The sequence below is a fragment of the Sarcophilus harrisii genome, chromosome 1 (genome assembly GCF_902635505.1).
Source record: "Sarcophilus harrisii chromosome 1, mSarHar1.11, whole genome shotgun sequence".
Lineage (NCBI taxonomy): Eukaryota > Metazoa > Chordata > Mammalia > Dasyuromorphia > Dasyuridae > Sarcophilus > Sarcophilus harrisii.
In genome coordinates, this window is record NC_045426.1 from 649,023,496 (window position 1) to 649,051,277 (window position 27,782).

The 27,782-nt window shown below is 46.2% G+C and overlaps 1 protein-coding gene and 1 long non-coding RNA gene across 8 annotated transcripts in view; both read left to right on the forward strand.

Moving 5' to 3' along the window:
- NFIX (nuclear factor I X) overlaps positions 1-27,782 on the forward strand; it is a 114,695-nt gene that overhangs the window by 44,685 nt on the left and 42,228 nt on the right. The gene's annotated exons all lie outside the window — the stretch shown is intronic.
- On the forward strand, positions 1,041-18,955 carry LOC116420756. Its single transcript, XR_004231176.1, has 4 exons — positions 1,041-4,181; positions 7,320-7,523; positions 10,565-10,718; positions 14,356-18,955. It is a non-coding gene; the product is annotated as an uncharacterized LOC116420756 (long non-coding RNA).

The following is a 27,782-nucleotide window of genomic DNA, read 5'->3' on the forward strand; positions in this document are numbered from 1 at the left end:
TCATAAATAAACAAGGGATAAAGGTGATTATAAAAGACAAACAATTTTGATTGCAAAAATTGAAAAGCTTTTGCATTAACAAAGTCAGTGTAATTAGATTTAGAAGAGAAATCTTTGGCTGGGAAAAATCTTTACATCAAATATCTCTGATAAAAATCTGATAGCCAAGATTTGTAGGAAACTGATATAAATGTATGGCTAAGACCTATACTCTGATAAGTGGTCAAAAGATATAATGTTCTGAAAAGAAGACATGCAAACCATTAGTTGCTAATAAGAAAGTTATTTTAAAACAACTCTGAAATTATACTTTACACCCATTAAAATGACAAAGATGAGGAAAGATTACAGGATCATTACAGGATTAAGAATCAGAAGAGATTTTTTTAGAGATCATCTAGTTCAGTCCCACCCCTCCTTCATTTTTAGACGAAGAAACTGAGGTCTGAAGAGGTTAGCTTCTTTAAAGTTATACAAGTAATCACCTGAGTTGGAAAGGCTGTTGAGAAACAAGTCCATTGTTATTATACTGTTGGGAGAGTTGAAGTTTAATCTTTTAGCCAAATATTTCCAGGCTTTTCCTTTGGAAATTTTGTGTTGCTTTTGTCAGAGAAGAATTGTATTTTTCTAAGTGGTAACATGTCATTTATTGGCCTGATCTCAATAGGAGCTTTGAGTAGGCTTCACCTTTTTTCCTAGCCCTAAGCATCATTGAATCGACTCAATTTATCATATGGTTTCTGGTGGAAATCACTGTAGGCCTTGACATTTAAGATATCTTGGTAATTCCAGGCTTGACAGCGTTGGACTAACATTATTAGAACCAGTGTTCCAGAACCAATACTCCAGCTTATTCCTTAGGTGTTGAACAAGTTCTTGGATATTTTACTCAAGGGGCGTTCATATTAACAGAAGCATTCTAGTACGTAATTAGGTATCCTGACCCAGCTACATCTATAGCAAGGTGGTAAACACAAATTTCTTTTTAGTTAAGTAAAAATTGGGGGGGGGGGGTTTAACTACCAGGTTTATAAATTATTTCACACTATAAATGAATAATTATAATTACTATTAAATTTATAAGAAATAATCTCTCAATTTGTCATAGAATTCTTGGCTCATATGATTTGGTGTGGACAGACTCAAGCATGGTAAATAGAAATAGCGCTCTCTTTTAAGGGAAGGAAACTTTCCTCTTTGGTTGTAGGGTGAGGAAAACCAGGGGGAGGGAAGGTTGTTGAGATGTCTGTTGAATAGGGCTTTGCTAGATGGCCAAGCCTTTTGAAACTGCTTTCATATCTCTTATTTTCTCCTCAGGTTAGTCCTGTGAAGTAGGCAGGGCAAGTATTATCCCTCTCTCGAGATGGAATTGAAGAAATTGAGGTGCAGAGAGATTGTGTAATTGAGGTCAGCCAGCAAATTCATAGCAGAGTTGGGATTACAATCTTGGTCTCCTGATACAAGTCCCAGGCTTTTTCCACTAGCATCACTAGGGGTAGTACATTAAAATTCTCTGGTACTACCATCTTGAAAAAAGCCACTAGACAAGACTGCTGTGATGGCTCCCAACATGGGAAGTGTCTGTTGCTGACAAATCCAAGTTGAACTTCAGGTTGGAAGCAAGGGCCTACTTTCACCCTCAGTCCCTCTCCCCTAACCTGGATTAACACTCAGCTCTAGAGCTCCCCCCTCTGCCAAGCACACAGGGTGTACAGAGAGAGACAGACATTATGTGATGTTCATCTCACCCTTTTCACTAACAGACCCAGTTGAATAGGAACATACCCAATTCTTGGCAGAGGGAGAGTTTTGATCCAGACTTAGAAATGCAGGTGAGGTCTTCAGTGTCTGAGAACCCCAGCTTCTTAGTGTACCAATACCTGAAATATCGCAGGGCATGTGGCAAGAGCTGGCTGGCACTAACTCCACGTTGTTGTGCTAAGAGTTTGGAATTTAATTTGAAAATAAATAAGAATATTAGTTGACCAGATTGCATTTTGGAGTCTTTCCCTTCTTGGCTCACTATTGTTCTTTTTCTTGAAGTCCCTTCTCTTCTCATCTAATTTTGAGACTCTGAAGGTGTATGGGGAGAGGGTACCAGGTCCCATGTACGCGCTGCCTGATAGAACTTGAGCTCTGGGAACAGGGGGATGGCTCTGCGAGTAAATGGAGGGATTTAAAGTCAAATGAATTTCCATCTTTTACTCTATATTTTTAACTCCCTTTTGACCTACTGGAACAAGGAAATGGATCGGCAAAGGATGAGTGAGACCTATGGTGTCTGACTTGGTTCTCCCTCCCTTTCTCTCTCCGGGAGCCTTCCCCAAGGAGCCTTTTGCAGGCTGGAATAACATGCCTCTCTCTCAGCTCCACATTCTCCTGCTAGCAGATGTGAGGAAGTTCCTGCTTTGCAGAGGTAGCTCAGTATGTGGTGGTCAGTGTCCTGTACTGGGTCACTTGCTGAGGAAGAGGAACGAGTCTCCATAACCAGGAGCAGTAGTAGGCAGATCCCAGGCTCTTTTCCTTTAGGCATTACCTGTGCCATTCATCTAGAGCTATGTGGGGAGGTAGAATCACGGAATCATAGGATTTAGAGCCAGAAGGGACGGTAAAGATCATCCCAGATTGGTCATTTTAGACCTTAGCCTACACATTGAGTACTTAAAAATCATCCCAGATTGGTCATCTCAGACCTTAGTCTACACATTAGTATTTAAGGTTAGGTCCCTGCCTGTGGTGAGCCTGGCCCTACCCTTTTCCCCTTTTTTCCCCTCCCACCCCCCGGGAATTTCAGCCTTTTTCTGCTAGACTTGCCCTGGGACTGGTTTGGATACTGAATTATGAAAAGCCTGGGCGGGTCTGCAGGCTAGAGGGACGGAGGCGAGCTGGCAGCCCCAGAGCCAAGCACCCGGTGGCGTGTCGGGCCTGGCCAGCTCCCCAGCCCCACACAGAGGCGGCCTGGGAGCATCAGTGTGCTCCTTCAGCCTTCCCCAGGGGATGAGGCGGGATTGCTGGCCGAGAAGTGTCCTGCTTGGCAGTTTCTTGTTGCTCCAGCTTAGCTGGCGGAAGAGCCGGGCTCCCCAACCTTTCCCAGGAGGGCAAAGGTTTCCCTTGATAGAAGGAGGCTGGAGGGTTGGGGCAGCGGGAAGGTCCGAGCTGTTCCCAAGGCTGGAAGATTGCCTTGCTTCCACCCAAGGCGTCGGAACTGCCCTCCCGCTCCTGCGCTCCCCGGCTCCCCCGCTCTCCCGCCCCCCACCTCCCATCCTCCATCCTTTCGTTCCCACTAGGGATTTGCAGGGTCACTGAAACGGCTCCTCCTTCTCCCATTTCCCTCTCCAAACCCAGTCCAAAGCAACGGCAAGGCTTCGCCTTCTGGGGCTTATTTTATTCTAATTCTTTGTTTTTGGCAGCAAAACTCTTAACGGAAAGAGGGGGGTGGGGCCGGGGGATGGCGCTCCTGCTTCAGCCCAGCTGTGGGGCTGTGGGAGAGCCGCCCGCAGGGGTCGGGGTCGGGAACTAGAGCTTCAGCCTGTGGAAATCTGAAACTCGGAAAGAGTGAGGCAGAGAATCTCCGTACTCCGCAGAGAATCTCTTGGGGGGGCTACGTAGGCCCCTGTGGGTATCAAAACCTCCCAGGGGAGAGGGGACAGACACCTGGTGATTGTTGTAGACTGGGCGGCCCGTACCATAGAGACTCCCCTGAGGCGATCTCCAAGAGACTGTGGCGGGTGTAGCCTTCTGGGAGTATACCCTTATTATTCCTGCAGATTATATCACCATTAGTGTATAATTATTGTATAATGGGCGTTATTACATAATGTCCGTTATATAACGCTCAGCCGGAGATACAGACAGTAGGGATATTATATGTGTGTGTGTCTATGTATAGACACCTTCCTCACACTGGATATGTGGTCATATCATAACCATCATGTAAATACTTCCCTTAGCTGGGCTATAAATTTCCGAAGAGTGACGTCAACAGGCTCCTTACTGCGTTTGGAGGCGGAGGGGGGAAGGGAGGGTGAGAATATTTGGCCCCACCTATCTCTTATGACATCATGGTTTCCTTAGCAACCGTGTGCTCCCAAGGGGGACAAAGCGAAGAGAAGACTTTAGAAGAAGGGGGATATAGATAAAAACCCAAATGAGGAAATGATGAAGCCCCTACCCAAATGTCTGTGAGTTGAGAGAACAGAAGTCCTATAGTATCTTCTCTACTTGGGGTTAGGACAGCGATCTTGGGCAGTTACAATTCCTCATTCTCCCCCTGTTCTTCCCACTTTCCTGTGTCTTTATGTTCCCCTTTCTCAGACGAGGAATCCCACCAATTAAACTGATCCCTTCTAAAGTCCTTGACCCCATTTTGGTTTCTAAGCTGCAAGAAAGATGTAGAATAGACTTCATGTAGTGTTCCCGGAGAATCGAGGAAATAAAATTAAAGCCTTAGGAGACTAGGTACAGAAAGAAAGAAGAAAATAATTAAGATAATTTAACATATAGAAGAGTAGGTGGAGGAAATTAACAATTATTTTTCAAATGTATGAAATATTATTCATGTAAGATGATAGGTAACTATGAATATCTCCTGAGACTAGGAGAGGATATAAACTTCTCAAGCAGTTGGAAGGATTAAAGTTAGCCCTGAGGAGGAAGAAGAGAGCCCTGGAACAAGTCTGTCAGTAAGGATGAGCATCCCTTTGCTTTGATATCTAGATCCATAGAAAGCTAAAGGCTGCTTCGAAGACAAGGACTGTAACAGCTCAATGGAAGAATAGAATCCCCTGGAGAAACAGACTTCAAATTATAATTTGACTGGACTGAAGATGAACCTCAACAGAGTGGCTTTGGACAGGGTGTTTATTGCCCTTGGATGAATCTTTTTCCCTGTTATTTTCCCCAGTAATTCACCAAGGACCAAAATCAAAGTTGAACCCCTATTCTTTGGTCTTTTGGAGTATCTCTTCCTATTGGGCTACTAAGGAAAGGCCCTACTTATTGGAGTATGTAGAGAATCCGGCCAGTTACCGAAAATAGGGCCCTTGGCCCAGCTGGGTCAGGGCATGACACAGACTGGGCAGGAAGCAGGAACATGTTGTCATAAAAAAAATCCAAATTCAACTCTTTCCTTGACATGGCAATTAGGATTTTGCCCTCTCCTCTCCATCACCCCTCCCCCCCCATAGTGTTACTGTTTAATTGGCTGATTTGTGATTTTTGCATTTGTCTACCAGAAATCTATGCACTTGCTTATGCCATAATGGCAAGAGTGCTAGGTTTGGAATCAAGAAGACCTGGATTCAAATTCATCTTCTGATACATATTAGCTTTGTAATCCCAATATGGACAAGTTACTTAACCTCTCAATGGCCCTAGATAATTGTAAGACCATAAAGTTACAGGAAAGTAGATGATTAAAATCAGTGAAGAGTGTTTTCACACTGGAAGTTCATGTAGATGAAATCAAAGGTCCATTTACCTTTCCTTTCACCCATCCTCCCCACCCTTAAAAAAAATCAACTAAATTATCTGAATAGTTTTAGATCAGCTCTTTTTAAACTTTTTCACTCGACCCTTTTTGCCCATGAAATATTTACTTGTTCCCAGGTAAATAGATATATAAAACAAGTATACAAATCAAACATTTACTAGTAATAAATCTTAATTTCATGATGCCCACATTCAGTTACAGTGACCCACAGTTTAAGAAGCTAGGGTTTAGATCACAGGGTATTGTTATTTCACATTTTATGCAATAAACTTTTCATTATAATATAAGAAACATTTTGTTTTCCCTGTGTCAGGGCTTCCTTAGGCTTTTATCTGTAGGTACAGAGGCAAAATGCTGACCCTTGGGATATGAAGCATGACATCTCTGATGAAATGATCACTGTCCTCAAGACTGGCTTCAGGTTGACAATGCGGGGATCTGCCTTGACTAAGAAATTGGCAGGAGCCAGGGGATCAGCAGAGCTGCAGGTCTTTTATTTTCTGTGTTTAGCCCAGTTTTTATTCTAGTGGAGTGGTACCACTAGTGAGCATGGATTGGGGATTTCCAGCAGGGCCCTGCCTGCCCAGGCCAAGAGCAGTCCCAAGGAGAGAGCAGCTGTACCTTCAAACACAAAAGGCCAGTGCTCAATGGAGCAACAGTCCTCGGGATATTAGCCAGCTCATGAGATGTATCCAAGGGAGAGACTCTGGGCCCAGGGGATGGGGCAAGACATTTTATTTATAGTGTCATGGTTTATAAAGTAGAACCGGCTTATGGATCTCTGGGCACAGTTTCAAAATCAGCCATTTCTTTTAAGTTACTTCCAGCTAGTCTTGTTAGTGTGATGCTGCTGGGCAGGAATGACCTGGTCCCACGTGGGGCGATGACCAAGGAAGACAACACTGAGACTTGCTGTCTAATATTAGATTTTGCAACCCAGAGATTCATTAATATAATTACTCAAATACTAGCCTGGCTTGGCAGGGGACCTTCTTAAACGCAAAGAGCTTGTCAGGATCACCCTTGGTCTACCTTGTTCTCAGAGAGCGGGCAGAGCACATTAGTTGGCCAGCTCGATACCTCTTTCTTTGGATAGGGTTGGCTTTCCATCCCAGCGGCTCTTGCTTCTCACAGCATGGAAAGGCTTTTATATGTCTTGTTCCCTGCAGGAAAAACAGCAACAGATATCCTCTCCCTGCAGCAGAAGCTGCTAATCTGCCACCTGCTGTCAAGTGCTGTCCAGGGCTTCTGTGTGTTAGGGGTTCCATCACCAAGGATCCCTTGGCCGGGGTTGCAGTAGGGGCCATCAGGCCAAGGTTGCTTACTCTTTCTGGGAAAGGAAAGTTGTTACCGGATTCAGGTAGAAAGGAGCTAATCCTTCTCAGTTTGGAAAGTTTCAAGGTTCTTATTTTGTTTTAGAAATAAGAGGTGAGGGAGATTGAGACATGGGGGAAAATAGTGGGGAAAGCTGAGCCCCTGATTTGAGTAGGAAATATTTTGATGGATTAGGAAAGCTGAAACGAGGGAAGTCCCTGAGGATTGTGGGCAATAAGGAAAAAGCTATTTGGTTCTTTGCCGGAATAAATTGGAATAATAGTTCCCTAAATGTTATTTTTTTTTTTTTTTCTGTGAAAGAAAACGTGGGTGGTGTCAGAGAGATGAGGATTGAGAGGACAATCAGATTCTTGGCTCTTTCTCTGAAGACCTTGGTTTAGAACTCTCTGAATGGGAGCTACCCTTGAAGACTTCCTATGTACACGTACACACACACACACACACACACACACACTCTCTCTCTCTCTCTCTCTCTCTCCCTGGTGTTTTACAGATCCGTCCCATGAGGATGCTGAACTCATCCCTACACAGGATTTTTTCTATTGCCAGATCATTCTTCCTTGGTAGATACCCTTTGGCACATATTGGCAAGGACAGTCTTGTGCTCCGTTGGAATTGTTTGCCGTTAATCTGAAAATGTTTCCTTCTCTTCAACCACACTCCAGTCTACTCCTTCCTGACAGTGGGAGTTTCACAGGTGTTACATATTGCATATGTTTTTGGACTTTCTCAATGTATTGATTTGTTGTGCTGACTCCTCCTTCCTTTTAAAAAAAATGTTATTTGTTATGTGGGATGACCCAAAGGGAGGGGAAGAGAAAGGGAAAAAATACATTGGTATTAAGATGATATAATATAAAAAGAGAATAACAATAAAGAATAAAAGCTAACAAAAATTAATTCCTTTTTTTTTTTTTTTCATCCTAATGTCTTGGGATGAGAGGAAAAGAGGTATCATGTCTTTCAAGAGGCTCTGATCTAGTTATCATACACAGCATGTATTTTCACGATCTCTTTTTTTCTGGGCCTGAGATTTATTGTGATCCTTTAGCTGGACATCACTAGCAGTTCGGTCTACTGAATTCGGTTATTGATAAATAAATTATTAATGACTTTAAAATGGTAATTTTTTAAAAAGTGTAGTTTATATATAATCTCTCTTGGAGATTTTTTCTTTGGAGAATTAAACCAACTCATTTTTGTTGCCTCCCACACTCTCCTTCAAGTCCTGTACCTTTTGCTACAGGCTCCTATCTTTGTATCATCCATCTAGTTAGCCCTTTAATTTTTTTTCATTTAGTCTTCCACCTGTTCTCTCTACCTCACAGTAGAAATCACCAAATTCTTTGTCTTATTTACTTTGTTAATTTGACTTCTTACTTTCTCCTTATAATCCACCTTCCTTTCCAATCCTACTTGGCCCAATGAAAGGGGAGGCTTGACCACAGTCTCTAAGTCTGCTTCATACCAAGGACCGCATGGGCACCGAGCCACAGTGCAACCCCGTTAGAGCACAATAAGATAGCTATTTATTCAGAATGTATTTCTGTTCTGGCCAAAACCACCTTGTCCTTATTAAATGTAGCATATAGTCAAGATTGTATTACACAGACCAAGGTCAGCTTTGGTCTCTGTTACTTTAGTGTGATACTTTCTGGGGGAGGGACTATTTCTGCCTAACTTTGTTTTGGGATGGCAAATGTTTTCATGTTTGGGTCTGGTAGCCGGCCTTCACTGCTTTGTGAGGGGCTGTTTGATGACAGACACACCCAGGTCTCATTTCCTCTCATCATACACATGTATGTACATGTACACACATATCCCTCATAGATATATGTGTATACAACAGCATATTAATCCGCTGTTGATATACTTATAGTCATATATATTCAGTGATTCACATGCCTCTGTACTTCACTGGGGGATGAGACTATGGATATAATTGATATGCTCTTCCTATGTATACATCCTCCCCTCCCCTGATAAACAGACATAGGATAAATACATTTTCTTATTTATCCTCTGTTCATTTATACACATATCCCTTGATAATCACAGATCCACACATTCCTTCTCCCACTGTAAAAACCACACCCACCCAGATATTCAGCATACATCCACTCCAAAGCCATATGCATATTTGAGAAAGACATTCCGGTAGTAGATAATAAATACCCTGTGTGGAGATGGAGGCTAAGGGCTGATCTTCAACATTCACAGTCTGCTCCTTCCTTGTTAGCTTTCCGAGAAGAAGAGGGCCTTGTGGCCACAGTGTGCCAGGCATGGCAGTACCCCCCCTTTGCCAAAGGCTGTCGGGGGAGCCCTGCGGCTGCAGAAGTGGCTGGTACAGCTGTCTGGCATGAGCAGGTGCCGGCTGTGGCTTCTTCATGGCAGCCTTTCCCCCCAACGCTGCTGCTGGAGGTGTGAGCCCACAGTGGCGGCCAGCACATGCCCCCTGAGAGCTAATGGGGAAACAGCTGCCACCAACACCTGAGGCTTTGCTGGGTTGCATGGTCTACTACTAGGAGTCTGGGCCACCCGCCACACATATTTTCCCCATGGCAGGCAGGGGGAGGTTAGGGAAGGGAGGGGAGAGCCCCTCTCTCTGGGCTGCCAGTCATTATAAATACAGAGATCCATCAGGATTCAGACCCTTCCATTCCCCCCTCCCAGACATGGGTAGACATCATGGACACAGAATAATCCAGAGTCCTTGACCCCACATATCCAGACCTCATGTGGCTAAATAGAAGTGGGCTTAGTTGCTTCACACATATGCCCATGTCGCATATGGGAAACAGCACTGTTATATGTTTGTGTGTATAGGCAGATACTGCACACTTAAGAGTAACATGCTGTGAAGGGGGCACTTAGCTTTCTTAAGCTTCTCTGGCCCATTATAGCTGGAGTTAACTCCAACTTTGTTCCTGGTCCCTAAAAGAGCCAGTATTTCTCATTGTCCTCCTTTCAGTCATCATTAAACATTCATTGAGTCCTAAATGCCTGGGTTCTGTGCTAGGGATGCAAAGACAGAAAATGAAACATCCCTGCCCCCAGTTTACATTTTATGAGAAAAGACAATAGGGATCTATGGGATCTATGGAAAAATAAATGCTAAGTAGCTTTTTGCGGGAGGTGCTGGTTGTTAGAATGACTGGGAGATGGCCTCATCTAGGAGAAGGCATTGAAGAAAAGCTTTTAAGGGAACTAAGAGAGGGAGGTAGAAGGGGAGGATCTTTTAGATATAAGGCACTGCCTGGGCAAAGGCATGAAGATGACATATAGGATGTCATGTGTGAAAAACAGTCATTTGGGGCAGCAAGGTGGTGCAGTGGATAGAGCACCAGACCTGTGTGACCCTGGGCAAGTCACTTAACCCCAATTGCCTCAGCAAAAAAAAAAGAAAAGAAAAAAGAAAAGAAAGTAAAAAAGAAAGAAAAATAAAAATAGCTATTTGGTTGGAAAGTGTGTGAAGGGCAGTAAGTATCTGTAATAAGCCCTAGAAGGTAGATCATTGAATCCAGGCTATATAGATAAGGAAACTGAATCTTAGAGAAAGAAGGAAAATAAAAAATATCAGAGCTGGGATTAAAGTTCAAATTCATTGACACCAGATCCAGTGCCAGTCTTTGTAGGCCTCAGCCAGATGTGTAGCCTGTGGGGTGGTCCTGGGCTAGTGTGAAATAGGGAAAGCTAGAACATAACAAAGAGCTCAAGTCCAACCTTTCTCTATTTCAGAGACCAGGAAACTGAGCCTGGAGAAATTTGTCCAAGGACATAAAGGTGCTACATAATTGGCAGAACCAAGGTTTGCACCCAGGTCCTTTGCCTGACTTCAGATTCAGCTCTGCTCCCCAGGAGACTTTCTGCCTTTTCATCTTCCAAGAATAGGGTATGCCAGTGGGTATGGTGAGGCTGTATGGGCACCTTGAGATAGTGTATCTATCTGTTCACTCCATGTTTCCTAGGCCTTAATTAATTCTTTTCAACAACAAAAAAATAGAACTTTGTATCTACAATTCATATAAACAATGTATATAATCTTTAATTCATTCAGGGGACTTTCAGCATCAGCAGAATGTGTCTGGATCAATATGAAGGTGTGCAAGTGTTAATGTATATATCTATAGTATAGAATTCTGGAGTCAGAAAAGGCCTGGGAAAGATTTTAGTCTAAACCTCTCATTTCACAGGAATCTGAACCCTTGAGATTTGGGGCAACTGGCCTAAGGTCACACAGAAGTCTCAAGGGGGCAGTCTTAAAACTAGAATCCAGTTTTCATTAATCCTAATTCAGTTTCTTCCCATTATCTTATTCTGTGTGTGTGTGTGTGTGTGTGTGTGTGTGTGTGTCTGTGATCCTGCTCGCTGTGATGTGTCAGGTTCCCTCCAGCCTATTCAGCAGCTGAGCAGTTTCCTTCTTGAGTTCTTTGTGAACCTGCCTTGCTATTAATCTACCTGTTAGTAAAAGAGATTACAATTGCCGTAATTACAGGGCGCTGAGTCTCTGCCGTCAGGAGTAGGGCTGAGTGAGGTTGGGGAGGGGGGAGCCTGGCCCCACGGGAAGCTGCTATTAAAAGCCTTGTGTTTTGATGTGGCACAGGGACAACAGCCCCTCCCGGGAGCTGAGCCGAGTGGAGCCAGGACAGGGAACGGGGGCAGAGACATGGGACTCTTTCCTGATTGAAGGGTTTTTTTCAAAACTGGAGAGACTGGGCCAAGGGCTTCTGGGATGTCAGGACATGTCTTCTGGAGGATCGGAACAAGATATCAGCTAGTGGGAGAATTGGGAAGCCCAGGGCAAGAGTGGTCCAGAACCCTATAAGTCAATACTTGCAAAAAGGCTTAGTGCCCAGTGCTCATGCCCATGAGGTTCATTTTTTTTTAATGCTTATATATGGCTAATGCTCATTCAGGAGCTGCCAGTTCCCCTTAAGGGGGTTCTGTGCCTATGCAAAATAAGAATGGGAAGAATGATTTTCTAGATATGGATAATGATGGAGAAGAAAGTATAGGGGGCAGTGGAAAGAGGGGCACAAAAAGACTGACAGGTTCTTTGGTCTTCCCCACTCTGTCTATGCCCAAAAAAGTAGGTTTTCTGAGTGCTTCTGGTAGAGATAGTCAGTCACTGAGGTAAGGGGACTGAATGATGGGAGTGTTTATATTCCTGTGTGACTGGGTTCTCTCTTCCCAGAAAAATTCTCTCTTATAGCCTTTGGCAGATGCAGCTAAAGATAGGGATTGACCCCAGAAGACAGAGTTGGTCTAATCTTTGAGCTCTTTGAGCCCCTTGCTGCTCTCCCTGTCTCTCAGCTGTTTCTTTCCCGCCCCTACCAAAGCTTTCATTCCCACTCAATAATGTCCAGGATTACAGGGCTCTCTGATATGGGGGGGAGGGGGTTGAAGGAAGGGAAGATTTGGAGGACCCACTGTGGTAGAGAGAGAAAGAGGAATCCGTGAGTATCACTGTCATTCCCCAGACCCCCCAGGAGACAACCAGATCTACAGGGAAATTCCCATCTTACACATTCACATCCACCCCAAGGCTACTGGACATCTTTTCTCAGTTATGTTGCTCATCTTAATGCTACAGCAGAGGCAGGTCAGAGGATACAGAAGAAAAATCCCTGGAGAGCTGGCTTCTGCTCAGCTGTCCTGACTGGATTCAAAGTCTCTATCATTCAGTGTTCAAGTATTTATCCACTATACGCTAGATGGAAGGTCCATGTGGAACCCGTGTTGGTCCCCTCCAGCCCCAGCCCAACTCCAGGGGTTTGTTTCTGGCTTTGACATAATCTAGTTACCCCTAGAGGGAAGAGCATAGCTATAGAGGATACCTTGGGATGTGGTAAAGAGAGGAAGGGACTTCTATGTGTCTGGATATTTGTATTTGGTTGGGATTGTGATGTTAAATATACTGAGAATTATAAATTTAGAGCTAAAAGGTACCTCAGAGACCACATAGTCCAATTCTCATTTTGACAGATAAGGAAATTGAGGCTTCACGGAGTTAAATGCTTCATTCAGGGTCCAGAGATAGGATTTGAACCCAGTACCTCTTTGCCCCAGAATCAGCGTGTTTTCCACTATACCATTTATTGTGGGATGCTTGTGAGAGTTTGAGAATATGTATTTTAATCCATGTGTGGTTTCTACCTTCTTTCCCAGGCCTTAGGTGTCTATATTTTGTGTTTACTCCAGACAAAGCCTAAGGTTTTCAGCTACTATGAATTCAGGATTTCACACCAAAACCTAATAGTGGAATTGCTTTCTTTCCTTTTTTTTTTTTTTTTTTTTTTTTGCCTTGACAGCTCCAACCTTATAATTTTTACCTTTTCTCTTCTCTTCTCTTCTCTTCTCTTCTCTTCTCTTCTCTTCTCTTCTCTTCTCTTCTCTTCTCTTCTCTTCTCTTCTCTTCTCTTCTCTTCTCTTCTCTCTCTCCTTTCTCCCCCCCCCCCCTTTTTTTTTCTTCCTGGGATTTGTGCTGCTCATCACTGAGAGCCCTGTTCAGGAAGGATTGCTTCTGACAAGATGGGAGGAGAGATAACTGTCAAACATTGGGAGTTGATTTTTTTGTTTTGTAAATTTTCTGCAAATGGGTTGTAGGACTTGTGTTTTCATGTAAGGCTTTGTGACTCTTGGAGTGTGCTTTGTGTGTTTACTGGCATGTGTGCGCACACGCGCACGTGTGTGTGTGTGTGTGTGTGTGTTTGAGCTCATGTGAGACAGATAGAAAGAAACTGGTGAACACGGGCATGTAGTGTTCATGATGGTTTCTATGTGAATTCCCGAGGTTTCCTTCTCCTTTCTCATCTGTTCCTCCTGGGACCCACTGGCTTAACTTGCCCACACAAATAGAGATTTTTATCTTCTTAACCCAAAACAGGAGGGGGCTAAGAAGCAGACCAGGGCTAGCTCTTAAAGGGCCAGTAAGAGGGCAATTAAATTAAAAGGGTGGCCCAGAGGTATAGCAGCTGTCCCTGATCTTTTTGGAGGGCTAGCATCTTTAGCCTGATAATTGGGGGAATGGATGACCTTGGCAAGGGCATCTGGGAGGAGACAGGGACTGTCATCCAGACTTAAACCCAGTAGAATTGTCCATCTAGGAGTGGCCTGTAGTCCCTTCAGGACATCAAAAAGTGCATTTGAAAAGAACATGTTCTCTTTTCTGAGATTAGATTCCAAAATTTAAGAATAGACATAAACAACCCTGAAGAATTCCCTTCATTAATCCATTATGGATGGTTCTGTCGTCCATTAATTTATCCCAGCTTTTCTTGGAGCTGTTTCTATTTTCAGCCTCCACTACCTGTCAGGAAAGCGAGTTCTAAGGGGCTATCATGTTAAGCAGGAATGCTTTTTTATTTGTCTCAAATGGTCCGTTTCTTCAGCTAATTTAGTTCTAGTGTTCACTGGACTTTAGAAGTGTGGGTGTGCCTCCCTATGTCTATCACTTACATTTACATAGACTTCAGTCATGTTCTTTTTCATTCCCCCTCCTTCTCATCCTTGCTTGAGTCTGTCTTCAGGTGCTGTTTCACCCATCAAGAAGAATGTCTCTTCACCAGCTCCACTGCTCATCACCTAACTGCACATAAGCTTCCAGGGTTGGAGGAAGCCCAGAGGAAGAGCAGCTTGTAGGCCACTGGAGTAAAGAACGTGGTCGCAAATTCATTGTCATTAGTAATGGAGTCTGCAGGGAACTCGTGGCTCAGTGGGCATAGCCCTCACACTTCTGCCCTCATCTTAATCAGACTGAAGCAAAGAGAAAGTTCTGGGGCAGGAGGAGTGGGAGAAAGGCAGGAAGCAGCAGCGGGAGTGTGAGGCAGGAGAAGCTCTTGGGTCGGGACCCAGTCTCATGAGGTGGGGCTAGGGCGGCACTGCCAGGTGTTTGGGGCTTTGCCCAACTCCTCACACCAGCCTTGCCAGAGTCCAGAGGACTGCAAGTGAGTCAGCCAGACTGCCTGCTGCCAGGTGTCCCAGAAGAAGGAGCACCCAGGCCAGGCTGGGTGCTCAGGTAGAGCCAGAAGCAATGCCAGACCTGGGGGAGGAAGCAGAGTCCATGTCTTTGCGCACAGGAGCCAGCCGGATATGATTCTTGCTTTGGCTACTGGGGAAGCAGAGAGAGGAGGGTGCAGGTGCCCACTGCTCAGGTGCAGCTGCCTGGCCCAGCAAATGGCAGATACCTTTGTACCATTATTGAGGAGGGTCCCAGTAAGCTTTCCATTGGATGGGAGAGGGGTCGGTGGCTCTTGTACATATATCCAGCTTTCCTTTACCTACCTCACAGAATTGTCAGGTCCACCTTGCAAGCCTGAAAATACTCTATAACATGAGCTATAAATGAAGTTCCTCTGCTTTATTGAGGGCTGAAACTTCAGTGTGACTCGGGTTTCCTTTTCCAGTTCCTGAACTAGCTAGGGTAGTGCATTGAGGTACTGGGGAGCTGGGAAGTCAGCCACAGGCAACTTTATTATTTTCAGACCACCAGCCAAGGTCTACAGAGAGAACAAGACATTCAGAGGTAATGGGGAAAGGGGTACAGACCTTTGGCCTCTGTTTTTAGGAAGTCCATACAGCTTTAAAACTGTGGAGAATGCAGGCAGAGATGTAGGTCCATGCATCCCCTTCCCTCCCTTCTCCTCCCCTCCCTTTCCCTCAGTCAGGGCCTCTTCCCCACGTGGCTCATTACAGCTCCAGTTGTTCAGGTCCTGACCCCAAGATCCTTCCCTCTTGACCTCTGACCAGCAGATACTAATCTGTGTCAACAGGCCCCATGGGTTAGAGAAACACAAACCCCAGCTCTGCCTTGGCAGGTGTGAATGCTAGGTGGGGGAAGGGGATCAGGAGGAGGGGATCAAACACTTGCAAGGGGAAGAGAGTTGACTGTTGCCTGCCCAGCCTGTGGGGCTTGTGGGAATAATCGGGCAAAACAGGCTTTTCAGATGAGCCCTTGGAAAGGAGAATAACCCAGATAGCTTCTCAGCATAGTAGATAGGTAATTCATTGACAATTTCCCTTCCTAGTATGGCAAAAGCCCTCCCTGCTTCTTTGAAATTCTATTGAATTTTTCTTGGTCTCACTTTTAAGTTTTCTCTCAATTTCTGCAAGTGTCTTTTATTATTTTCTTCCTCCTTACATTTTTTTTTTTTTTTTTTTTGTCTTCCATCTCTGTGGAAACTTGGGGCCCAGATATCCTTTCTGATTGCTACTAGTATTGAAGGAAGAGGGTTGGTGAGGCTTCCTTTTGCCTTTCCTATATCAGAAATAGGTGAGACAAGAAACTTGACAGGTCAACTTTAATTTCTTACTTGGCGGTCCTTTTGAGGTTCACCCCAGGAAAGGCCCTGCTCCTTTTCCTTACACAGAGCCTTCCAACTAGATGGTGGCCAAGGTCCCTTTCAGATCTAGAGTTAGGGGCAATTCTCCAAGCTCCTCAGTGGTCTTCTGAAGGATGAGTGGATATCAGCCGAGCAGGCTCAGGGCCACTAACCACTGACTGGAGCAGGGAACCTCTGGGACCATTAGAGAAAGTGCTAACTCTCTTTTCAGATGGCCTGGTATGCTGAAATCTTACAGAAATAAGTAGTGTAACTTTAGTTGCTAACAAAGTAGGTTTCCCCTGCTAGTTCTCCTGGTAAGGGGTATCTATTGGCAACTAAAGATTACTTCTCTCTCTGAGAGAGACCTTAGCAGGCTGAACCACATTAAGCTGGGGTTGGGACTGGGTTATTAGACTTCTGGGCCTGGTGAAGAAGTCCAGATGGTGTCTAGACCAACTCTCTCTGCCTTCAGGCAGGGCAGTCCTTGGCCATCCAAAGAAAGTGATGGATCCTTTATTTCCCCTTCTTTTGGGAGTAGTATTATATGTATGTTGAGTTCAGAGTTGGAGCTAGGGGAAAGCCGCCCTTTCCCTTTCCCCATTTGCCTATCTTGCTGCCTTGTTCCTTCCCCAAATATAACTTGCCCAGTAAGTAGTATTCCTTGCCCATCCCTCGGGGAAAGCAGAGGCCCCCTCCAGATCTGGATACTTGTTTCTCTACACTTCAGAGCTGGGGCCCTGTTCTTTTCTCATTCTACACCAGTTCCCCCCAGCAGGAGAACAAACTGTGAACAAATTCAAATTAGCCATAGCAGAGGACCTGAGACCTCCAGGAATAAAACTCATGCTGGACACACTCTCTTGAGGCTAGTGAAAGGGGCAGTGAGAGAAGAGCTCCTCAGACCTTCTTCCTTCTCCCAGAGTTCTATTCCCCCTCTGAGCCTGGATGCCCCGATCCTGGACGATAAACTTGTCAGTCTCATTTCCCCTACATTCCCTGCCTCCTGCTCAGAGACTCTTGGCTAGTAGGAGGTCCAGATCCACACCCTCTCTCCCAATTCTAAGCTATTTCTTACAAAGTCAGGGTCTTTCATTCTCTATCCCTAGGCTTTGGCTCTTGAGATAAGCCTCCCCCTTCCACCCAGCAGCTGAGTGTGCCGTGTCCCGGCTAGCCCCAGGCCCTGCTTTTAGGCCTGCATTTTGCCTGCTTGTCCACGTTAGAACCCAGCTTGTTCAGGGAGGCATACATCTGCTTGACAGTTTGTATCCATGGGCAAAAGAAGGCAGTACGGGGAGGGTTCTGGGCTGAATGAAGCAGGGAAAAAGCAACCACAGGCATGTGTGTGATGGGTGGTTTTCAGTCCCGCTGTTGGCTGTGGTGGAGTTGGCAGGTTCCAGGGAAGGCTATCTAGCTGGGCACCTTGGGATACCTCCCTCCTATTCTGGGTGCTTTGCTTCTCTCCTGACTCCCTCTTCTTCCCTCCCCTTCCTGGCTTTGGCTCTCTGGCAGGGCTGGGGAGCAACAAAGTTTCCAAACATTTTTTTTCATTTCCCAAACTTTTCCAGATGCCAGGAAGAGGCCAGAGAGGCCCTGGGACTCTGTTGAGAAGGGGGAAGGGAAATCCTTTCTAAGGCTTCTCTTTTTCCTTTTACAGGGAAGGAGATACAACTGGGCACATAGGGAGAACCAGGTGGTCAGGGATTACCCCGGCTCCTCCGATAGAGTTCAGTCCAGAGGTGACAAGGGTCACTTGGGACTGCCTGCTCAGTGCTCTGTCTCCCTAGTTTGGGGGGGGGGGGAGGGGGAATATAAAGGGATGATGTGTGTCTGCTGACCTACCCCAATCCCTATCACTCCCCCCTGGCAAAAGGGAGCTGGGAAAGGATACTTTGAGTTACTTCTGGGCAACTGTGAACTACTTCAGTGTCACACTTAGCAAACCTTGCATATTACATAGGGAAGAGGCTTCCTTTGTTAAAAAAAAAAAAAAAAAAAAAAAAAAAAAAAAAAAAAAAAAAAAAAAAAAAGGTTCATTACTACAACAGAGCAGTTCAGCCTGAAGGAACAGAGTTTTGGGGAGGGGAGAGCTGATATCTCCTATCCACCCATTTCCACAAAACCTGCCTTTTAGAAGTGAAAGCAGCTTCTAGAGTGAAGGAAAGAAAGTTCATTATTTTGATTAGGGAAATTAGACATGGGAGAATATAGTGGGAGAAAAGACAGACATCCCCTATCACACACACCCCCCATATACTAAGGGGGCACTTTTCCATTTAGTTCCCGCCCCTCTCTCCATACTCTGTCCCCCCATCCCCGGACACACTACACAAACAAAGGGCTCTTTGTGGTCCTGGTCCACTGGCCAGCTGCCAGCCACATTCTTCAAATGTTTCTTACACTAGGATCTCCTGCCGCCCAGCCTGACTCCTTTCATGAGGCTTGGGCCTCTGGCCTGGTAGTCCCTATGTCCCTCTGACATGACATCCACACATTTTTCCTTCCTGTCACCCACCAAGAATATTCAGCTTTCGAAGAACCCCACATGCTCTAGCTGTCCTCAGGGCTTTCTTTTGGGTGATGATGGATTGAGGGGGCCCACATAAGGGTCAGTGAGACTGACTTGGGGAGCTCATAAAATACCATAACTGGAATGGGTCATTTTCCCATTTCCTTCCCCAAAAGGGTTTTATATCCTTACTGAAAAACATTTTCCAAGAAGGGCAAAAGGGTCCAAGACTTGGTTTTCTGGAATGTGCATTATAAGATTTAGAGTTGGGAATGATAATAAAATCAATTAAAATAATAGTAACTTTTATAGTTATTTTTTGTTTTCCTCAATGGTATTTTATTTTTCCAAACACATTTAAGATAGTTTTTTTTTTTTTTTTAATATAGCTCTTCAAAGGTTTGCAAAACATGTTACAGAAATTATCTTATTTTATCCCCACAATCGACTTGGGGGCTTTGCACTATTATAATCTCGCTAGTATAGATTAGGAAACTTTTTCCAAATACATGTAAAGGTAGTTTTCTTTTTCTTTTCTTTTCTTTCTTTCTTTTTTTTTTTTTTTAAATATAACTCTTTAAAGGTTTGCAAAGCATGTTACAGAAATTATCTTATTTTATCTCCACAATAGACCTGGGGACTTTACACTATTATAATCTCTCTAGTATAGATGAGGAAACTAAGATTGAGAGCAGTTCAGTGACTTGCCTGAGATCACACATCTAGTAAGAGACCGGCAGAGTTTAAATGCAGATTTTCCTGACTCCACAGCCATGCTTTCTCTTCTAGGATAATTAGCTGTTCCTGGTTTCCCAAGTTCCCTCATTTTATAGTTGAAGTAACTAAGGCCCAGACAGCTTAAATGATTTGTCAGAGGTCACAGAGCTAGTGAGGGGTCAAACGAGGTCCCCTTCCTCCACTTCCAGTGCCCCTCCCGCACTGCCTCTAAGCCTCTGTGACAGCGCTGCTTCCCAGAGCATCCCTGCCCAGCTATAGTCGGTTAGGAAGAAGGCAGGACCGGTGGGGGTTCCTGGCCCCCTCGAGTGGATTGCCTCGTGGGTGTTCACTGAAGTGCTTTAGGAAACAATCCCAGCCCCAGCCTTCCTCTGGAGTCGATGGTAGTAATGAGCAGGGGGCTGATTTTCCCGGGCTTGGAGGGGAGTCTGTGGGGGCTCATAAAGTGCTTCCAAAGAAGGGACAGAAGCCAATCGAGGATGTGGAGTCTTTTGGTTGTCGGGGCTAAAAGGAAGGGAGAGGCGGTGATGGGATGGGAAAACTTCTTTCCAAAAGGAATACTGAAAAGTCAGCAAATGCACCGCATCCCACCCCCCACACACCCCTTCACCTACAGTCACAGTCACACAGTCCCAATCCAACCCAGTTACAGTCTCAGAAAGTCACACAAACACACGGTCCTAATGAAAACCTGGATGGCTGCTCTGCCTTTTTTCCCCCTCGTTAAAAAATGTTCATAATTTGGAAAGAAAAAGCGCATTTTACAAGCTGGCGGCTCTAGGGAACTTTCCGTCGGTTCTCTCTGGCCCCGTGATGGGTGGGGCCCGCTCCCCCACTTCCCCTCCCTCCTCGCCTTCCAGCCCTAGGCACCCGCTGAAGGAGATTCCCCACCCCAGGGAAGGCGGGGGAGCAAGCGGAGCCCGAGGGCCTGCTCTGGCTTAGCCTCCGTCCGGCATCCCCACATGACTGGTGACTCCATTCCTGCCCCTAAGGTGAAACGCAGACCCCGAGACTAGACATATCTGTCTCCCCCTCCCGGAGCCCTCGATCTGTCTTCGTGCTTGGAAGTAGGGTCCCTGGAGTCCGCGTGTCCAGGGGCCTCTAACAGGGAGGGAGCGAAGGAGGTGCTGAGCTCACCGCCTCGGCATCTCCCCGCCTGCCCCCGCCCCGCCCCCCCTCGGTGTGAGGCCGGCCGTCACTCCGCCAGCCGCCTCTTTCCCCTAATAGCTTTTTAAGTCCAACCACATGTGTCTGCCGAGAGCGGAGCCGCCCCTCACTGGGCCTCCCGCCCTCCACCCAGACCACCCTCCCGCACCCTTGTAGCATCTGCCCCCTATCGGGAGACCCTGGGCTGGGGAGAGGGAGTATTTACCCCTTGGAGAACTCATCTGCTCTTTCCCGGTCCCGAAGGAGCCCCAAGCAGGGAAACCTTCCTTGAGGCTAAGGAGCCCTTGTGGCTCCCGACTTCTTGTGAGGTTGAAGGGTGGAACTCGGAGTAGGTAGGCCCTTGGCGTTTTGTGAGGGTGAGTAAGGAGGGGCAGCCCTCACAGATCACTCTCCTTGTCCTCAAGGGGCTGGGAAGAGACTCTGGAGTTTGGGATCTGATCTAGCTCTTTGTGGTTCTAGAGCTCTTTGGAACCAGAAGAGCAGCCCTGTCTATTGAAAGTGGTGTTGCCGAGCCTCTTCCTCCCCTTCCCTGTGCTTTGCCCTGTCCTCCACTCATCCTTGAGGCTAGCTGTTTCACCATGGAAGGTTTGTAGTAGTGTCCTTCCTGCCCCCTGGCTCATGCAGGCCGGCCCTATGATGGAGATGGCTCAGTGCAGGCGTGTGTTGCCTTGTTTGTATATATAAGCCAACTGGGGAAGCTTGGGGAATGCAGTTTTGCAGGAGGGTAGTGAAGGATGAAAACCCAGGGGTGGGAGGCCCTGGGGTCCTAATGAAAAAATTGTTTCCAGCCAGGGGGGCCTACTCTTCCACTGAAATTGCAACCATCCCTAGCTTTCCTTGCTGCCAGTCTCCTGCCTTCAGGAAAGGGTTGTGAGCAGGATAGGGGAAAGGATTGGTTTGTGTGTGTGATTCGTTTGTGTGTGTGTATGTGTGGGGAGTGTCGATGGAGAAGATCAAAAATGATTCAGAGCTAGGAAATTGTAGTAGCTCCTGAAACACACCTGATTAAGTGACTTGATCCCCTCATTTGAAATAGTCAGGGAGATACCAGTGACTTTGACCAGACTTCCTTTAGGACAGACTAACTACTAGTTGTGGATTTCTCACCAATGCCAGAGTGCCTCATTTGAAATCTGTTTTGCTCCAAGACGTGGAATAGGGGTTAGATTTCTCTGAAGCTCTCTGAAGCAGAGCTTATTCCTCCATTCAGAGAAACTCTCTAGAAGTGATAAAGCTATTGCCCTCCTCCCCCAAGAACTTCAGGACTAAGGAGCTAAGTTAATACTTTTCTCCAACTATTTTAAAGCCTCTCTCCCCTCTCCAGGACAGTTGGTCCATGCTTTTTCTGTTTAATGTTCATATACCTCTAGGTCTCTGTCCTTCAGGCACTCTAGGAGTAGCTAAGATGTTAGTCCAAGCCTGGAGTCAAGAAGACCTGAGTTCAAATCCAGCCTCAGTCATTTACTAGTTGTTTTATCCTGGGCAAATCACTTAATCCTGTTTGTCTCAGTTTCCTCATCTGTAAAATGAGCTGAAGAAGGAAATGGCAAAACCATTCCAGCATCTGTGCCCAGAAAACCTCAAATGGGGTCATAAAGAGTTGGATGTAACAATTTCCAACACTCACATTTTTCCCAGAAAGTTTATCTGCAAGCATATTGATCCAGAAAGTACCTGAGAACCTAGAGAGGTTATGTTGACCTAGGGGGAAAAGCAATGGACTTTTTCCAGTCAAGGGTTCAAGTGCTTGACTATCATTTTTAACCTTGATAATGGACAAATTACCTAAACTCTCTGAGCCTGTTTTCTTATCTATAAAATGGGTATAATAGTATTTGAATTTGCTAATTTAATTGAGTTGTCACAAGAAGGTTGTGGGTTGTTTTTTGTTTTTTTTTTTTTGGTTTGTTTGTTTGTTTGTTTGTTTGTTTTTTTTGGTAAAGCATGATATGAAAGAGGAAAGGTTCCCTATCTCATTAGAGGTTCTTATTGTTGCCTTTAGATGTGCTGTTTCTAATGCCTGGAAATACCTTTTTAACATTCCTTCCTTCTACCCCTCCCAGTTCAGTTGTTGAAATCTTACTCAATTTTTAAAATACAGCTCCAGTGCCCCTTCCTTCAGGAAGTCTGATCCCTTCAGTTAGCTATCCTTCTTTTCTCCTACCCCCACCCTGCCCCACCCTCATAATACCATACCTCTGCTATTCTAATGTACTTATGTATCATCTTGAATTCAGTTATTTGTGTTTCCTGTCCACTAACTAGTCGGTAAATTACTTGAGGGTCAGTGAGATGCAAGAAAGGAGAGTATTGGATTTCCTCTCAGAATCCTTTCTTGGCTTTGAATCTCAGATCTGTAAATAACTGAGTGAGCTTGGGCCTTCCTCAGTTCTAACACGATGCTCTGCAGAAAAAAAAATGTCCTTAGTTAGGGCTTCAGTTTCGTAGGATTTAGAAGGTTCAACTTCCTCTGCAGAAAAAGAAACTGAGTTTTAGAGACAGTAAATGATCTGCTCTATCTCCCACCTGTAATGAATAAAACCAATGGGAATCCCGGTCTCCCAGTTCCAAATCCAGGGCTCTTGCTACTACACCACACTTCCCTATCACTTTCTCCCACTATTTTTTGTGGAGAAAGCTCCTGGGCTGCCCCTCCTGGAGGGAGTCTTAAACTGACCACAATCGCTATCTAAAGAGCCTGGAGATTCTGAAAGGAAAGTGACCCCTCCCTCTTCATCGCCGTAGTGTGATGGTAATTGATGGTCTTGGTGACCGCACTTGCGGCACTGTGGTCAGCATCCCGGCCAGTCCGTTCCTTCCCGCCTGGGAAGGGCCAAGCCAGCCCTTCCGTCTCCTCCCTACTCTCTCTCTTTCTCGGTCCAGAAGCCCGGAACCCCTTCACCCACCCCAACCTCGAGCCCAGCCCTTCCCTGGCTCTTCTCCGAAGCGGCTGAGACGGCGGCGCAGAGCGCGGAGCGTAGCGGAGCGAGTGCGGCAAAGGGGGGGTGGGGGGGAAGGCAGGAGGAAGGAAGGAAACAACCCCATTGTCATCCCCCAAATTACTGGCTGGGCTGGCAGGGGAGGAGGCGGGAAAGCCGACATTGTTTACTTAATTAAAAGTAAACAACAATTTGCCGCTGCCAGCCTCCCATTAGTGCGCGCCGAGCCCTGTGAGCTGGGGGACTCGGCTCGCGCTCCTGCCGCGCCCGCCTGCCGGAGCCCGGGTCCCCTCCGGCAGAGCATCGCAGCTAAGCGTAGCACTCCTCGGCGCGGCCGGGCCCCTTAGCTCTTCGCCCGGAGCGAGGCGGCATTGAGGTGCCGGGCACAGTCTGCACCTTTCTGCGGCCTGCGAGGCGGAACAGATCCTAGCCTCGGGCTCCTGCCCACTGCAGGACGGGCGCGGAGGGGGCGAGGAGTAGGGCCAGAAACCGCCATTGGACTGGACGCCACAGGCGCATTGAAACTGCTGCGGCGTTCACGTGGCGGAGGGAGAGAAAAGGGATATTTTCAGTGTAGTCCCGAGGCCGGTCGGGGCGGGGAAGAAGAGAAGGGTTCTATATCCATTTATCTCCGAAAACTAGTGATTTAGATAGAAGAGAACGCCTCCTTCCACGTTCGGGACCTCTCCACCCTCTGCTTCTGGCTTGCTCGATCCCCTAACTACCTGGAGATTCAATGCCTTTCCCCTTTCCTCCCCTCCCCTCCCCCCCCACCCCCCCCTCAATCCTTCCGCTGCTTATAAAAATCCTCCTCCTTTCTCTTCTTGGCTCCGCTCCCGGATCCGGGCTGTCGGAGGCTTCTGGAGGGCCCGTTGGAAAGATGAGCTCCCTGTCGTGTTGCATGGAGAAGAGAGGGCCTACTGGATGTGGGGTGGGAGGACTGAAGGGAGTGGGAGACGTTAGCCACGGTAGCCCTAGGGCTCCTAGGAAAGGAGGAGAGAGGACCATAGGGTTGGAGGGCCAGCCGAGAGAGTAGCTCAGGTCTTCCCTGGAGGATTCAGCCTGGAAGCAACTGGAATTAAGGAAACCCTGTTTTGTTTGTTTGTTTGTTTGCTTTTTTAAATATTGGGGGTGCGGGGGGGGGTTACCTTTAGGAATCAGGAAGAGTGGAAAAGGGAGCTATTGACTATCTAGTGAACGGGGTTAGCAAATATAGGAAGGGGGACATGATGCTAAAACCTCAGCATTTCAGAGGAGACGATGGGAAGAAACAGAGAGGCCACGGAAGGGAATCAAGAATAATGTACTTTCCCTTGTCTCCCCCCACCCCCAACTGTCCTTAGGAGCTGAACAGAGGAGGGCACTAACTGAACTCCTCCTGAAAGGCTGGAAGTGGAAGCTGAAGTTGACTTCACTTGTGTTTCCAATTTTCTCCAGGCCTTTCTTCTGGGTTTTTAGTTTCTGAAAGGTCCATATGCAACAGAGTGCCCTCAGCCTGCTCTAGTAGATTTCTACTAGCCAGCCGATCAGAGTGCTCTTGCTTCCTTCCCCAATTCTTTTGCTGACTTTTCTCTTCAGTCCCCAGGGCTGCATCCTTCCAGCCTTCCCTTTACAAAGCCAGGGAACAGGGGGCTGTTTAGAGAAAGGGAGCCAAATCCATAAATAGTTGAAGGCCATGATGTCATTACTCCAGGGTTTAAGACCAAAGTATGAGAGTAGAGAAGGGAGGAAAAGGAGACATCCATACCCTTTACTCCCCAAGATGTGTGTATCCTGCTTCCAGTGATGTGAGCTGCCCCCTTCTGCGATATCAGTCTTATATATCCTGTCCCCAAGGTTTTATCTGAACCAGACTCCCTCCTCCTACCCCCATTCATCCACATACCTCTCTAGGATTTTCTCACACACAAGGTATGCTCGCATACCCTCTAGAATTCACACTTATCTACATACCCTCCCCAGGAGTTACCCATTCCCCTAAGTTTCACACACATCACAATTAGCACATGCACTCACATATATACACATGTACACACAGATCTGGGAAGTCTATTCCTTGCTTAATTGAATTAAAAGGGCTACAGTTTGGCAGGACATTGTGTATCTGAGCTTCAGCCTCTTTGCAGACAATTTCAGGGGGATTTTCAGGCCCGAATGCAATTCCAGCTGCTGCTGCTCCCTGTGGGGCAGCCCAGCCAGAACCCCTTCTCCTCCCTCTTCCCTATTTGCCAGGCCCCAGTGGCCTCTGGGCAACAGGCCAGGTTAGGCCAGGCCTGAGGTCTGTAGTGGGGGTTGGGGAGGTGGTCTAGGGTCCTATTTTACTGTCTGAGCCAGGCATTCCCTCCCCCACCTTCTGCTGCCATGTGTTGTTATTCTGCCTCTGGTTGGGTGGGTCCTAGTAGCTAGGCTTCCTGGGGGTTTCGTGGGGGCTCTGGAGAACCCCATCAAGAGAGTGAGCAGGTGTCAGGATGAATAGTCCAATAGTCTTCTTCCTTTGGATTTCCTTGTTGCCTGTTGGCCTTGACGGGTTACAGAAGAAGGTCAGGAGATGAAAATACTTATAGACCCTGGGGAAGGATTCTACCCCAACCCCCCATCCCCAAAGGATAAGGATCTAACTCCAAGGAGGAAAGACAGAAGGAAACCAAATCTGGTTTATGTCTCAGAGATTTGGGAAAGCCTAGCTCCAGGGGACAGAGGGAGCCTTTAGGGTGCTTCTTGTGGGTAGATAGTGACCTCCCTTAACCTGAGCCAGCTGCCTTTCCAGCTTCTCTCTCTCTCTCTCTCTCTCTCTCTCTCTCTCTCTCTCTCTCCCTCTCCCTCTCCCTCTCCCTCTCCCTCTCCCCTCTCCTCTCCTCCCCCCTCCCCCAGCTGTCAGAAGAGGGAGCTTCTTGGCGCTTCTCTGCTTTTCAGGGACAGAAATAGCATCGAGCAAAGGTGACGGATTTAAAAATATCTCCCCCACACCCCCTGCCCACCCCCACAACAGCCTTATCCTTGGCAAGAATTGTCTGCTGGGCCATGGGTTCCTTTCCTCGAGCTCACCCTGGCTAGTGACAGATGAACCCACCTCTCAACTTCCCCATGTATAGAGGATGCCTGGGTCCCCTGGGAAGGGAGAGCATAGCCTGGGTCTGGCTAACTCTCTGTTCCTTTTAATGGATGCCCCAGGGGGTATCCAGCCTCACTGCTTGGTGACAGGAATTCTCAGCCCACATGGTACCACAGGGCAGCTATTACCATGTCTCTGGCTTCTCCAAACCAAGGAAAGGAGGATATTTTTTCCCCCCTTAGACCTCTTTGGAACCCTTATCCAGGATGGGGCAACAGGAGAGGATCCCAGATTGCCTAGCCATTTGAGGGAAGAACTGTGGTTACTTTTGGCATACATGGAACAAATGTTCAATCCATGATGTCTCATAGGCAGCAAGCTCCTGTAGCAAATAGTACAGGCTGGCAATTTCCTTCAATGACAATTTCAATGAACAATTCTTAAGCACCTATTACAAAGAATGAATGTACTCTGATTAGTACTGGAGGAGATACAAAGATAGCATGTCTCTACCCTCATATGGTTCACAGACACTAGCAATACATTATACATACAGTTCCTTTTACTTCAAACATTTATTAAATACCTACTATATACCAGGCGCTCAGAATTTAAAGAGAAAAACGAAACAGTTCTTGCCCTCAAGGAACATACATTATACATTATATTTTTCTCTTCCTTTTCCCCTAAGGGAAAACACATATTATATTCCCAACTACATCTATAACCTTACTACAAAATTATATAAACACATGAGATATACCAAGTTTCCATTGAGGCATGAGAGGGAAAGTTTAATTCAGCATAGAATCATATTATCTCAAAGTTAGGATACCCTAGTTTTACCTACATCACTCCCTATAGCAACCCCTACAAAGAATCATTCAGTTTCTTCATTTCTTATAGTCACCTACTATAGTCTGTCATGAATGACATCATAGATTTAAAACTAAGAGAATTTAAAGGCCCTTTAATCTGACCTCTAATTTTGTAGATAAGAAAATGTAGGGTCACAAACCAATCAATATACATTTATTAAGTACCTAATATATGCCAGGGACTGTGCTAAGTGCTGAGGATACAAAAAGGGACAAAAGATAGTCCCTGCCCTCAATAGCGCTTACATTTGATTGGGAAAGAAAACATGCAAACAATGATATACAAAGCAAACTATACACAAGATAAATAGGAAATAATTAACTGAAGGAAGACACTAGAATTAAGAGGGTCTGAG